The following is a 14,438-nucleotide window of genomic DNA, read 5'->3' on the forward strand; positions in this document are numbered from 1 at the left end:
GCAATTGCATATTTCAATACCGCGTCTCTTATGTCATGCTGGGGATGACAACTTGGCTTAAGTGGCATGAGGGATAGGTTTGGCATTTTTGGCACCGTTATCAGAATTAGAAAACTAAGTCTACTTTTGGTAATGATGTTAAGAATACCCAACAGCTGCCGTGGAACGTAAAAAGCCTCGAGGGCCTCCTGAGGGAGCCATTTTCGATAAGATGCTGAAGGAGCCCTGCCCCTATCATAAGGGAGGGGCAAATCACAAGCTTGAAGACCGCCACATGCTGAAAAGATACTTCGACAGCCTAGGGCTTAAGAACGACGACCAAAAGAAAGAAAAGAGTGGTGACAACGGGGACGACAAAGAAGACAAGGGTTTCCTAGCCGTCCACGACTGCTACATGATTTACGGTGGACCCTCAACATAGCTAACTGCCAGGCAGCACAAGAGGGAGCGCCGCGAGGTCTTCGCAGCAAGGATGGCGGTGCCCCAGTACCTCAACTGGTCGAACACCCCCATCACCTTCAATCGAGACGACCATCCCGACAAGGTAGTCGCCCCTGGCGTCTGCCCACTCGTCGTCAACCCCATCATCATCAACACCAGTCTCTCGAAGGTGCTGATGGATGGCGGCAACAGCCTAAACATCATCTACCTCGAGACCCTCGACCTCCTCGGCATTGAAAGGGCGCAGCTCCAACCAAGCGCGGGCGGCTTCCATGGTGTCGTACGAGGGAAGAAGGCATTGCCGGTAGGTCGAATCGACCTGCCAGTCTATTTTGGCACGACGGCCAACTTCAGGAAGGAGGTTCTTACCTTTGAAGTAGTGGGATTTCGAGGCACGTACCACGACATCATCGGGCGCTTGGGCTACGCCAAGTTCATGGCTGTCCCCAACTACACATACCTAAAGTTAAAGATGCTTGGGCCCAAGAGGGTCATCACCGTCAGCTCCTCCTACGAGCGTCCGTATGAGTGCGACGTCGAGTGCATCGAGTATGGAGAAGCGGTCGAGAACTCCACCGAGCTTGCCTCGAAGCTCGAGGCCCTCGCTGCTGAAGCTCCCGAGCCAAAGTGTCATGCGGGAAGCTTTGAACCGGTGGAAGGTACCAAGAAGATCCCGCTCGACCCTAAGGACACCGACGGCAAAGTGCTGACGATCAGCGCCGACCTCGACCCCAAATAGGAAGCCGTACTCGTCGACTTTCTCCGTGCAAACACCGACATGTTTGCGTGGAGCCCCTCGGACATGCCAGGCATGCCGAGGGAATTCAGCGAGCACTCCTTGGAAATTCGAGCCGGTTCCAAGCCAGTGAAACGACGACTACGTCGCTTCGATGAGGAGAAGCGCAGGATCATTGGCGAGGAGATCCACAAGCTTTGGATGGCCGGATTCATCAAGGAGGTTCACCATCCCGACTGGTTAGCAAATCCTGTATTAGATAAGAAAAAGAATGGGAAGATGAGGATGTGTGTCGATTACACGAGTTTGAATAAAGCATATCCAAAAGTTCCTTTCCCCTTACCGCGTATCGATCAAATTGTTGATTCTACCACGGGATGTGAAACGCTTTCATTCCTTGATGCATATTTGGGCTACCACCAAATAAAAACGAAAGAATCCGACCAGCTCGCAATATCTTTCATCACGCCTTTTGGGATGTATTGCTACGTAACCATGCCCTTCGGGCTTCGAAACACTAGGGCGACGTACCAGCGATGCATGCTCCACATGTTCGGCAAACACATAGGGTCGACGGTCGAGGCATACGTCGACGACATCGTTGTCAAATCGAAGAAACGAGGCAACCTGATGTAGGACCTCGAAATTGCTTTTGGTTGTCTACGCACCAATAAGATCAGGCTCAACCCCGAGAAGTGCGTCTTTGGTGTACCCCGAGCCATGCTCTTGGGTTACATAGTCTCTCAATGCGGCATCGAGGCCAATCCCGAGAAAGTCTCGGCCATTGCGAGAATAGGGCCGATTCGAGATGTTAAGGGAGTACAAAAAGTCATGGGGTGCTTGGCGGCACTGAGCCGTTTCATCTCGAGCGTTTCTCTTGGACCCCCGAAGCCGAGGAAGCCCTCGATAGCCTAAAGAGAACATTGACCTCTGCCCCGGTCCTAGTTCCCCCTCAGCCCACAGAACCTCTGCTCCTGTACGTCGCTGCAACAACGCAGGTGGTCAGCGCGGCTATGGTGGTCGAAAGGTCGGAAGAAGGGCACACGCTGCCTATCCAAAGGCCGGTCTACTTCATCAGCAAGGTGCTTTTAGAAACCAAGGTACGATACCCACAAATCTAGAAATTGATCTACGCAGTAATCCTCGCCCGACGCTAGCGGCAACACTACTTCCTCGGACACCCTATCATGGTGGTCTCGTCCTTCCCCCTGGGAGAGATCATCCAGAGTCGAGAGGCCACAGGGAGAATCGCCAAATGGTCGGTTGAGCTCATGAGTGAGACCCTCACTTATGCGCCCCGCAAGGCCATCAAGTCTCAAGCTCTGGCGGATTTCGTCGCTGAGTGGACGGACTCCCAGCTCCCCCCAGCTCAAGTTCAAGCGGAGCTATGGACAATGTACTTCAACTGATCTCTCATGAAGACGGGAGCTGGGGCTGGTCTGCTGCTCGTCTCACCCCTTGGCGTCCACATGAGGTATGTCATTAGAATACATTTTGCCACATCCAACAATGTTGTAGAATATGAGGCCCTCGTCAACGGGCTAAAAATCACCATCGAGCTAGGAGTTCGGCGCCTCGACGTTCGAGGCGACTCTCAGCTTGTCATTGACCAAGTGATGAAGGCCTCAAGCTGCCATGACCCAAAAATGGAGGCATACTGCAAGGAGGTGCGTTGGCTCGAGGACAAATTCCACAGCCTTGAGCTCGTCCACATCGCACGACGCTACAACAAGGCAGCCGACGAACTCGCTAAAATCGCGTCGACTTGAGGCACGGTCCCACCCGACGCATTCTCAAGAGATCTGCATGAGCCATCCGTCGACTTGGGCTCGGGGGCTAACGTCGAAACCACCGCCCCCAATCCAACCGACGCTATTGAAGCCCTGATAGCGGCAGCAGAAGTGATGGAGGTGGAACAGCATCCCGGTCGACTGTTCGACTGGCGCACGCCGTTCCTTGATTGCCTGATCCGATGCGAGCTACCGGAAGATCGATCCGAGGCCCGCCGTATCGCTCGACGAGCCAAATCGTACGTGATCTACGGCGAGAACAACAAACTATATTGACGAAGCCCGACTGGGATCTTGCAGCGCTGCATCACCATAGAAGAAGAATGAAAGCTCCTCGAGGATCTACACTCGGGGGCTTGCGGCCACCACGCTGCCCCAAGGACCCTCGTAGGGAACGCTTTCTGACAGGGCTTCCACTGGTCAATGGCCGTAGCTGACGCCATAGAGATCGTACGCTCATGCCATGGGTGTCAATTTTATGCCAAGCAAACCCATCTTCCTGCTCATGCTCTCCAAATGATCCTGTTGATGCAAAACTGATCTGCAAACACAAAGGGCTAATACCCGATTCAAACGTTAAGGCGTGCCAGCCGATTTGACCTTGCTATGGGCAAAGGTGATAACTCGAATACTTTAGTCCTGACAACAGCGATGCGCCCGGATGTCACGGCTAAGAGGTACTCACGCGGAACTTGAGAACACGCCGAGCTTAAGTCGACGAATTCCTAAGAACTCGTAACAAAAGGAAAAAGTATGACGAAGTCGTCGAAAAGTAAATGTTGGAATATGAGTAAAAACGTGTGTTTGATTTATTGATTCATTTTTCTTATTACAAGGCCCTAGGGTCTATATTTATACCCTGCTCAAAGAGCTACAACCAGACACGATTAGAATTCGAATTCCAAATTACACGGAATCCGTATACAAAACGATGCAAATAATTAAGGAAATAACAAAACTATCCCTCGTGACAGACCGAGACTCCTCCACATAACGACCGGCAGCTTCCGGACTCCCTCTTTGCATCATCGGCAGACCCTTTGCCATAGTCATCGGCAGACTTTCTTATCTAGCCATCGGCACCATATTACTGCCTGTGGACTTAGTCACGTTCAACTTCTCCCTCATCGGCAACCATCCTCATCGGCAACCCACTTTGTAAACATCGTACTGCCACCTTATCCTGCCATCCTAGACACGTGCCCAAAAACGGTGTCAACACATGCCCCCAGTTTCGGAGTATAAAACTATTAATGCTCCGAAATTCTCTGCAGTAATGATGCCTTTTCCCGCAATTAATGCTCCTAATCTGGTAACCGACAACCTCAATCTGAACAACTTTGATCCTATTCCTCCGCAGATTCTTCGAAATCCCCAACTTCCTAAACGGGCATTTTTCTCAGTCGTACATCGGCAACAATACCGTTACAAAGATCTGCCGATGTTCTGACCAGGATATTCGCACAAACGGTTACTTCTCCTCTATCCGCCCATCGGCAATATGACCGTTATAGAATATTGCCGATGGACCGACCAGGAGATCTCGCACAGTAAAATATCTTCAGATAATGACCGCTTCCTGTCAAATCACCTGCACAATTCCTGGATTACCGTGCGAACAGTTACCATATCCACCTGAGTACCCTCGGATTTCTCGGATGCGGCAAAGAGGTAAGTCGGATTTGCCCTTGCCCATTTTGTCCTATAAATAGTTCCTTCTTGGGTACTCCTTCCCCATCACACCATTCTACTACCGAACTTCACTTTTCCAGCGGCGGCGCCACCAAAAACTCCCAAGGTCTCCGACAAGTATCCCTCTTCACCAACTCCGGCGCCTTCAAACGCTTCCTCCGCAGCAAGATGGCCGTCGGGTTCGTCGTCCCTGAGGTCAAATCTCCACCCCGTCTTCTGTATTTTTCTTCATATCCCTGTTCACTCGCAATTCATTTTACTGAACATCTTCCTTTTCTTTCCTCTTTGTATTTCTTTTTACGCCCAAAATCACTAGGAATTGTCCAACAAAATTGTCATCCCCACCGATCAACCACACCTTCAATGCCTCGGCCCTCTAGGGGACCCAGATCCAACTGACCTTATCAACGCAGAAACCAACAGGATCCCCTTCAGAGCCGAAAATTTTTCCTTAGATCTGTGGAAGGACACCTTCCGCTCTTGGCCCAGCCCAACTGTAGGGTGGAAAGACTGGTTCTTGAGGGTCAGCAACTCTAATGAAGTTCAGTGGGGTGAAAGGAATCTAGCCCAATGCATTAGATTGTCCATTGCCGATATGCATAGGAATGAGTCACTGCTGATAGATGCATCCTACTTTTGGTCAGACACCCTCAATGCTTTTGCCTTTGGCCACGGCCCTGCTTCTCCTACTCTTGCCGATGTAGCCATGCTTACTGGTCTAGATATATCTTCTGCCGATAGCACCCACTTTTTTGATACTGCCCCTAGTGCCAAAGTGGAGACTCGCGCTATCGGCGGTTGGTCGGGGTACATTCAGAAGTACCGTGGGAAAGGATCTGTCACCATAAAGGAACAAACCACCTTTCTGAACATGTGGCTGGACAAGTTTATATTCTGTGGTCGATCGGCAGGACCGACTTCTGTCTACCTATCGGCAGCAGAAAGACTGGCTAACGGTGGCCGATTCCCTCTCGGCCGATACTTGCTTGGCGCTGCTTACCACCTTCTCCATCAAGTAGCCCAGAAACTTCTGCTCGGCCAATCCACTGGCAACTTGGGAGGCCCCTGGTGGTTTGTCAACATGTGGCTCAATCTGCATCTGCACAAGCGTCTCAACTTCAACCTGTTCACACAGCATTTCCCAAGAGATATAGCTGAAAACCATGTATTGGGTGAAGAGGAATCGGCAACACGCGCCCCCTTGAACTTTGGCGAAGCTGTCATAGTTCTGCCTGGTTCAGGGGGTAATCCAGATCAGATCGGCCGATTCTTCCAGACTCTGTATGAGGGTTTGACTAGAGACGAACGACCATGGTTGGCTTATGATGACCCAGATAGCATGCTCCCTCTGACCTTCAATCCATTTGATGAAGCTCTCGACAGGGACAATGAGGTGATGATGGCAATTGTGACTCCCAGAATCATTCCAGTGAATTTCTTTGGTAGCACAAAAACCTCCCCTCAAACTTACGAATTTTACAATCCATCGGCATTAGCTCGCCAGTTAGCTTTCGGCCAGTTGCCGATTGCACTTCCTTATGCCGATGTGATAAAACCCAGAGAAACTATCAACAACCTTCTTGAGTGGACTCGAGCAGCCCAACTACCACCAAACACCGATATAGATGTAGATCTGTCAGAATGGGTTCCGGCTGCTTTTATCACTCAGACATACAAGTTATGGTGGGCAGAATGGAAAGAGCATCTATTCTGCAGATCGGCACTTTCATACCGCGGCATGATTGACTCCGAATACGAAGTTCCCGATGACACTGTAAGTAACTCAAACCAACGTTTCATTTTTTCAATATTACCTCCATCGGCAGCTTACCCTTGTATTCCTTTTGCAGGTTGACAATATTCCTCCATTGGTTAGCAGGAGTGGCAGGCCGATCGACTTGTTTCCATCAGGCCCGATTTCCTCAATCGGCCACAATGCTCCCACTCTAGCTTCCATCGTGCATCGGGGTGTACGCCTCAGGAAAGTCACCACCAGAAGAACCCAGACATCACCAACGGTTGCTGCTCCCACTCTTGCGCGGGCTTTCAAGGCAATTTGTCAAATCTTTTCCTTTATGCTGACTATCTTTATATCGGCTATATTTATGCTTATAAACTCTTGTTCATTGTTGCAGCAAACCAGCACATCGGCGAAAGCCAGGTGTGAGAGTACCGATGCCCCCCAGTCTAGCCAACCCAAGAGAAAGGGCACCACGGGTGCTAAGACTGGAACAAAGCGCCAGAAGGTAGCAATTCCCCCTCCTCCTCCGGTATCTCCAATTCCGGTGGAGTCTTCTCCTTCTTCTCCAGAAGCCCAGCCACAGCAAGCACCATCTCCCCCACCTATGCAGGAAGCACCACAGATAGAAGAACCCCAACAGGAAGGATCTCAAACAGAAGATACATCAGCTGACATGGGTGAACAAACAACTGGCCCGGTGGGTCCAGTTATACCATTGGCAGTTCTCCCGATTCAGACAACCGTTGTCCCTCCTCCAGGTAACATACTTTAACAATATCGCTACCGATGAACTTATTCTTATTTAGTCTCATAACTCCTTTTGTCTTCTTTCAGTTGATATCGTTCCATCGGCAATCTCAGCCGATCAACCTGTAGCTCCATCGGCATCTTTGGCCGATCAGCCTGCAGCTCCGTCAGCACTTCTCAGTCAAAGACAAGAGATCGCCTTGAAGCAAGTAAGTTACCATTTACCGTTAGCACTATTTGCTGATTCTCTGAGTATGAGCTAATTTTGCTTTCCCTCCCAGGAACAAGATTCTCCCGATAGCCTATTCTCCTTCGCCATCGATCTCTCTGAAGAAGAAGGTGAAGAAGCAAGCTCTTCTCAGACGGTCGGCATCACATCGGCAGAGATCAGGGTCAGGCTGGAAGAATTGTCAGCTCTCCTTCACCAGGACACAGCGCAATTGGTTGATGATTCCGACCCTACCAAGACCCTGTTCAGAACTCTCAGAGGCCAAATCCCAGCCGATGTTGAAGAAATCCTGTTCCAAGCCGCTCATCTGGAGAGTCGCCAGCTGCAGTACCAAAGAGCTTCTCGGCGGCTTGCCGATAGAGCCGCTCAGACTCAACTCTCCGATGAAATGAGGAAAGAGAAGCTTTTGACCGATGAGAAGCACAAGAACATCGGTATCCTGAGATCTTCTGGAGACGCGCTGAAGCAGAAGATATCCGATCTATCGGCAAGAAAAGAATCCCTGTTGGCGGAGCTCAAGGAAGTAGAGAACGCTCTGTCCCAAGCCCAACAGGAAGAGAGCCAATTGCCAGAGACCATCTGGCTTCTTGAGCATGAGCGAAATGCTCATGGTCGCAAGGCACTTCAACTGAAGAAGAAGCTGAAGCCGATAGAAGGTTCTGCCGATGATGACATCAAGGAGATAGAAGCAGCCAACCAAATTCGGCTACGCGCTATATCGGCAATCCAGACGCTGCTTAACACATAGAGTTTCCATCGGCATTGTATCTGCGCTTTCCTGCTTCCTCAGCTTTTAGTCTAGCCGATAGGACTGTTATCGGCACCTAAACTTTTGAAACACCAAGTCTTGTCCCCAAGCATTTGGATCCAGCCGATAGGAGTGTTATCGGCACCTAAACTTCTATGCATCGACCCATATACTGGGGTAGTACTTCTTTAAATATTTGCCGTTTAATGCTCTGGGAAATTCAATTCCTTCGAGGGTTTCTAGAATGTAGGCATTACCAGGAGCCGATCGACTTATCCGATAAGGACCCTCCCAATTAGGAGACCACTTTCCAAACTTCGAACTTTTGGTCCCAATTGGTAAAATTAATTTCCATACCAAATCCCCATCGGCAAACTCTTTAGCCTTCACTTTCTTATCAAACCATCTAGCAACTCTCTTCTTATTTTCTTCTATACTCATTAAAGCTTTCAACCGATGCCCTGCTAGATCGTCCAATTCATCGGTCATCAAAGTGGCATAACCATCGGAAGTTAATTGATCTTGAAAAGATAATCGCCTAGATCCAGCCTTAATCTCCCAAGGCAACACTGCATCATGTCCATACACCAATTGATAGGGTGATACTTTGGTCGATCCATGACAAGCCATCCGATAAGACCACAATGCTTCATTTAATAATGTATGCCACCGCTTAGGATTTTCTTCAATCTTTCATTTAATAAGCTTGATAATTCCTTTGTTAGACGCTTCGGCCTGCCCATTCGCTTGAGCATAATAAGGAGAAGAATTCAACACTTTAATTCCCATACCGATTGCGAATTCATCGAACTCCCCCGATGTGAACATGGTGCCCTGATCGGTAGTAATCGTTTGGGGAATCCCAAATCAGTAAATAATATGCTCCTTCAGAAAATCAATCATATTGGCCGATGTGACTTTCTTCAAAGGAATAGCTTCAACCCACTTAGTGAAATAGTCAGTGGCAACTAGAATGAACTTATGCCCTTTGCTAGATGGTGGATAAATCTGGCCGATCAGATCGATGGCCCATCCCCGGAACGGCCAAGGCTTTATTATAGGATTCATAGCCGATGCGGGTGCTCTCTGGATATTACCAAACTTTTGACAACCTTGACATCCCTTGAAATATTTAAAACAATCTTCAAGTATGGTTGGCCAAAAATATCCATTCCTTCGAATCATCCACTTCATCTTGAAAGCTGACTGATGCGCTCCACACACTCCTTCATGGATTTCCCCCATCAAACTTCTAGCTTCATCATCACCCAAGCATCGGAGAAGAATTCCGTCGATAGTTCGATAATACAATTCATTTTCAAGGAGCACATACTTGGTTGCTTGAAATCGAACCCGTCTTTCAACTTTTTTGGATGGATCTTTTAGATAATCAATAATTTCTTTCCTCCAATCACCGGCACCGACTGCCGATGTCGCATTAATCATTGGCTGATATCCCGAGGCATGCTGAGCTAACCGATTAGCGTCTTCATTATGCAATCGGGGAACATGCTCCAATCGGAAATCCTTGAATTCCTTTAACAGTTGCATACTTCTCTTGAAATAAGTTATGAGAACTTCACTTCGGCATTCATAGCTTCCGGCCAATTGATTTATAACCAACATAGAATCCCCGAATATTTCAACAGCATCAGCACGAACTTCTCTTAACAACTCCAATCCCTTGATCAGAGCCTGATACTCAGCCTGATTATTTGTTGATGTGGCAACAATCGGCAAGGAAAACTCATACTTCCTCCCCTTAGGGGAAACTAATACAATGCCGATTCCTGCCCCCCGGTCACAAGTAGATCCATCAAAGAAGAGCGTCCAGGGTACAATTTCCAAGGTTTCCACTAGACCGCAATGCTGAGTCACAAAATCGGCCATAATCTGCCCTTTGACTGCTTTAGCCGATTTGTAACGCAAATCGAACTCCGACAGCGCTAAAATCCATTTACCGATCCTACCACTCATAATCGGCATAGATAGCATGTATCGGACCACGTCATCTTTGCAAACAACAGTGCATTCGGCCGATAACAGGTAATGTCTCAGCTTGATACATGAAAAATATAAGCATAAGCATAGTTTCTCAATGGCCGAATACCTAGTTTCAGCATCAATCAACCTCCTACTCAAATAATAAATTACCCTTTCTTTCCCTTCAAATTCTTGAACTAAAGCTGAACCGATAACCGATCCATCGGTAGATAAATACAATCTGAAGGGCTTCCCTTGTTGAGGTGGAACTAGAACTGGAGGATTTACTAGATACTTCTTGATTTCATCCAGAGCCAACTGCTGTTCTTCTCCCCAAATAAACTCTTGATCGGCTTTCAATTTAAGAAGAGGACTGAAAGCACGAATCCTACCAGACAAATTTGATATAAATCTCCTGATAAAATTTACCTTGCCGATCAAGGATTGGAGCTCGGTTTTGTTGGTAGGGGCCACTATTTTATTGATGGCATCAATAGATCTTCGACTAATTTCAATACCCCTCTGATGTACCATGAAACCAAGAAACTGCCCTGCCGATACACCAAATGCACACTTGTTGGGATTCATCTTCAATCCATGCTTCCTTGTGCACTCTAACACTTTTTGTAAATCGGCAAGATGCTTTGAGAAATCTCCAGACTTAACCACCACATCATCAATATAAATCTCCACGAGCTTGCCGATGAACTCATGAAATATAAAATTCATAGCCCTTTGATAAGTAGCACCAGCATTCTTCAACCCAAAAGTCATGACTATCCATTCAAATAGCCCAACATGACCAGGACACCTGAATGCGGTTTTTGGAATATCCTCCTCCGCCATGAATATTTGATTGTAACCTGCATTACCATCCATGAAGCTGATGACCTGATGACCAGCCGCAGCATCAACCAGTAGATCGGCGACAGGCATTGGGTATCCATCCATCGGCGTAGCTTTATTGAGATTCCTGAAATCAATGCACACCCGAAGCTTCCCGTTCTTCTTGTAAACCGGAACAACATTGGAAATCCATTCGGCATACCGACACTGCCGAATAAACTTAGCTTCAATAAGTCTAGTGATTTCGGCCTTAATATCAGGTAGAATGTTAGGATTGCATCGGCGGGCTGGTTGCTGATGTGGCCGAAATCCAGACTTGATGGGTAACCGATGTTCAACAATTGATCGGTCTAAACCAGGCATCTCGGTATAATCCCAAGCAAAGCAATCTTTATATTCCTTTAACAAACTAGCCAATTGTCGCTTACTCTCAGGATCTAATTTAGCACTAATAAAAGTAGGCCTAGGCTCATCACCACTACCTATATCTACTTCTACCAAATCATCGGCCGATGTGAATCCCTGGCCTAATTTTCCATCATCGGCGAATCTATCCATTAAAAACCGTCGTCAGAACCGACTGCTTGGATCGGTGGAATCTCATAATCGGCAACTTTGAGAAAATCTTTCTCCCAAACTTCTCCTGAAATGCACCTGGTCCTTTCGTAAGTATCCGCTTCTGCCGATGCGATAACATAAGAAGAATCTCCTGGGACAATCTCAATCTTGTCACCTACCCACTGAACCAAGCATTGATGCATTGTAGATGGGATGCAACAATTGGCATGAATCCAATCTCTTCCCAATAATAAGTTGTAAGCACCTTTTCCGCTGATCACGAAAAAAGTTGTCGGCAAGGTTTTGCTGCCGATGGTCAACTCTGCACATATCGCCCCCTTGACTGGAGACACGTTTCCTTCAAAGTCTTTGAGCATCATATCGGTCTTGGTCAAATCTTGATCCCCTTTCCCAAGCTTCCGATATACTGCATACGGCATAATATTAATAGCAGCTCCACCATCAACTAGGATCTTGGTCATTGGCTGCCCATCAACCCTTCCTTTGAGGAACAGAGCTTTAAGATGCTGCCTCTCGTCATCGGCAGGTTTCTCAAAGATAGCCGTCATCGGATCCAGAGCCAACTGAGCTATCTGATCAGAAAATTCCAACTCATCATCACTGGCTGGTGCAAGAAACTCCATCGGCAACATGAAGACCATGTTGACGCCTGCCGATGGACCTTCCCTCTTAGTGTCTGACGGCTGCCGACTTCCAGAGTTCTCTCCCTTGTTTAGCTCTTCTTGCCTTTCACGTTGCAATCTCCTTTTCTGTGTCTTGGTTAATCCTCCAGGGCACCATGGAGGAAGTGGCCTTTGCCTTGCCGTCGGGCGTCGGTTCTCCCTTGACTCCTTACGATGCGTGTTAGCATCACTGCAAAATATGAATTCATCGGGAACCCGCGCATCAGCCATTCCCTCGAGCTCTTCTTGGTTCCTGGGAAAATACTGGACACGGTCACTAAGTCTATCGTGCCCACTACATCTGCCCCCCAGCCGGTCATGAACTGACACCCTTCCTCTGATCGGCCCATTAAATCGCCGTTCATCATTATGATAATGCCGATCGATCCCATCGTACCGATCATAACCGTTGCACTCAGGGCAGTCTCTGACAGTAGGAAGCTTGATATTTTCCTCCCAACAATGGATGAAGAATGGACAATTCCAATGATTCCTGTGTCGATTCCACTCCTGTCGGCGTCTTTCTTCTTCCCGTCGATAATCTTCCTGCTGGCGCCGATACCGATCTTCCCGTTGTTGCCATTTTTCTCGAGGCCTTCTATGAGTTATGACGATACCAGATCGAGGAGGCCTTCCTGAGCTAGTTCCTTCCTGGACCAAGCCCTTACTTCTTGCATCGGCAGTAGTAACTTGATGCTGAGGATCTACCGATGCACTCTTCTCAGCTGTCTCCGATGTTAAGACCTTAGCCTTCCCCTTAGCATCCAACATGTTTGTCGGGAAAGGATGTTGGTCTATCTTCATCGGCTTCTGGGCTTTGGAACTGTCAAACTTGATTCTCCCTGACTCTATAGCCGATTGCAGCTGCTGTCTGAATACTTTGCACTCGTTGGTGTCATGGGAAGTTGCATTATGCCACTTGCAATATCTCATCCTCTTCAACTCTTCTGCCGATGGGATCACATGGTTAGGTGACAGTTTGATCTGACCTTCCTGAAGTAGAAAGTCAAATATCCTATCAGCCTTAGCGGTGTCAAAAGCAAACTTCTCTGGTTCCTTCTGCCCAAAAGGACAAGACATTGGCTTCTTGTTTTTTACCCACTCTGCCAAGCCGATTACTGGTTCTTCATCAGAATCTGAGCTCGTTGCTTCATCGACAAATGACACTTTCCTATTCCATGCTCTTTTAGGCTCGAAAGGCTTGATGTCTTGATCAGAAATCCTCTGCACCAAATGACTTAAACTTTCGAACTCCTGAGAGGCATACTTATCCCTGATATGTGGCAACAAACCTTGGAAAGCCAAATCGGCTAGCTGCCGATCATCCAGAACCAAGCTATAGCATTTATTCTTGACCTCTCGTATCCTCTGCACAAAACCCTCAACCGACTCATCATTACGTTGCCTCAACTTGACCAAGTCGGTGATCTTCTTCTCATGAACCCCCGAGAAGAAGTATTTGTGGAATTGCTTCTCTAGATTGGCCCAAGTAATTACTGAGTTGGGAGGTAATGATATGAACCAAGTAAAGGCCGATCCAGACAATGATGATGAAAATAGATGAACCCTCAATTCGTCCCTGTTACCAGCCTCTCCACATTGAATGATGAACCTGTTGACATGCTCCATGGTTGACGTGTCGTCCTGCCCGGAAAACTTTGTAAAATCCGGTACCTTGTACCGATGTGGAAGCGGGATCAAATCATACGCGGGAGGATACGGTGTCCGATAAGAATAAGTGTTGACTTTGGGTTTTATCCCAAATTGTTCCCTCATTACTTCAGCAATCTTATCGGCCCAATATGCATCGGCATCTTGCCGATGAGGCGGCTGCGGATCTGGCACTTGGTGGCGAACCTCCACGTATCTGTTCGGGACGTGATCTGCACGGAACATTGTATTGATCACCTGTCCTCCAATCTGCGGACCACCAAACTGCTGTCCACCGATTGGCTGTCCTCCGAGTTGCTGTCCAAAATTCATTGGCTGGTTGGGAATCCCCTGACCTTGGAACCCGGGATGGACCTGCCCTTGCTAGAACCCTGTAGTCTGGTAACTCTGCTGGGGCGATTGTGGAAAGGCTTGCTGTCCAAGCCATCCATTATTAGCGTTCATCGGCATAGGTGCTGCCGATGATTGGTAATTGGGTACCGTCGTTGAATTGACATACCCCGACTGGGCCATAGACCTCTGTTGCATCAGCATTGACTCTGCCGATGCGTTGGGCATCTGGAACATTGAATC

Source organism: Sorghum bicolor, chromosome 7 (genome assembly GCF_000003195.3).
Source record: "Sorghum bicolor cultivar BTx623 chromosome 7, Sorghum_bicolor_NCBIv3, whole genome shotgun sequence".
Classification (NCBI taxonomy): Eukaryota; Viridiplantae; Streptophyta; class Magnoliopsida; order Poales; family Poaceae; genus Sorghum; species Sorghum bicolor.